Below are 1,165 nucleotides of genomic sequence, written 5' to 3'. Positions count from 1 at the left end.
GTTTAATAAAGTTTTGTTTTGAACAACAAAAAACTTACTACGTTGTAGTACCTGAAAATAACATGAAAGGACAGGCTTTCTCCCTTTTTTCTTGTATACGTACTAAAAACAACATTTATAACTTCAAAACGGAACAGTATTGCTGTATTGCAAATAAAGATGAAGATGGGTGTTATGTGTTGCTTAATATAAATTTTTTAAAGGCGTGAATAAAATCAGATTATTTTCCCCCCCAAAATTGTTGTACATTGGGAAGTGTTTGTCTCATTTGTTTTTCAGAGAATCAAAGCTCTAGATGAGTATAATATTTTATTTATTTAAAGGGAACCAACAAATATAACCAGTCCAACACTTAGCATGAGTCAATGGGAGAATAATATTTTTGGCAAAGGCAGAGAGGATTTGGCAGGTTTTTCATTGAAGCAACCCACAAAGTCAGTTCTGTTGTTGAGCCCACAATGTGTTTTTTCTTACACTTGTAGCGAAATAAACAAATTTTCCAAATGCTTGCCAAAAGGGAGTGTTATAATAATTTTTGTGTGTGTTTGATCTGTCTTCTCAAATATGCTGGAGGTTTATTCCTGTTAAAGGGGAGTTTTTTTCTTTCTGCTCCTGCTACATACTAGTCAAGTATAGCACTCGTAAGAGTGTAGCACTACTTGTAAAATGTAGAAAGAAATTAGTCAAGTAAGAGCAAAAAAGTACTTGGTAAAAAGGCAACTCAAGTACTGAGTAACTGATCAAAAGATAAATGATTTAATATTTAAAAATTGCACCATTAGACAGACCAAAACATAAAGATATGTGGAAACATTTTCTATAAACGCCATAATTACAAAATAACAACACATTTTTCCAACTCTTTTTTTTTCTTTTCAATACAGAACCTATAAAATGTTAAATGTGTCTGTGTCTGGTGATATTGTTTGGTTAAAACAACCTTGTTCTTTATTTAGTGCACTGAATAATTTCTGGATAATTAAGTTTAATTAAATTTCTGGATACTCTACCCATAATGTAACTTAAGGAAGTTACTCACAGTAAGAGTAGCAATACTTGATAATAAAATTACTAAAGTAAAAGTAAAAAGTACAGCGTAGTAAAAATACTTCTAAAAGTACCCCCCCCCCCCCCCCCCCGCCAAAAAAAAGTTACTCATGTAATT

The sequence above is a fragment of the Poecilia reticulata genome, linkage group LG5 (assembly GCF_000633615.1).
Source record: "Poecilia reticulata strain Guanapo linkage group LG5, Guppy_female_1.0+MT, whole genome shotgun sequence".
NCBI classification, from domain to species: Eukaryota; Metazoa; Chordata; class Actinopteri; order Cyprinodontiformes; family Poeciliidae; genus Poecilia; species Poecilia reticulata.
This window is presented reverse-complemented; position numbering follows the sequence as displayed.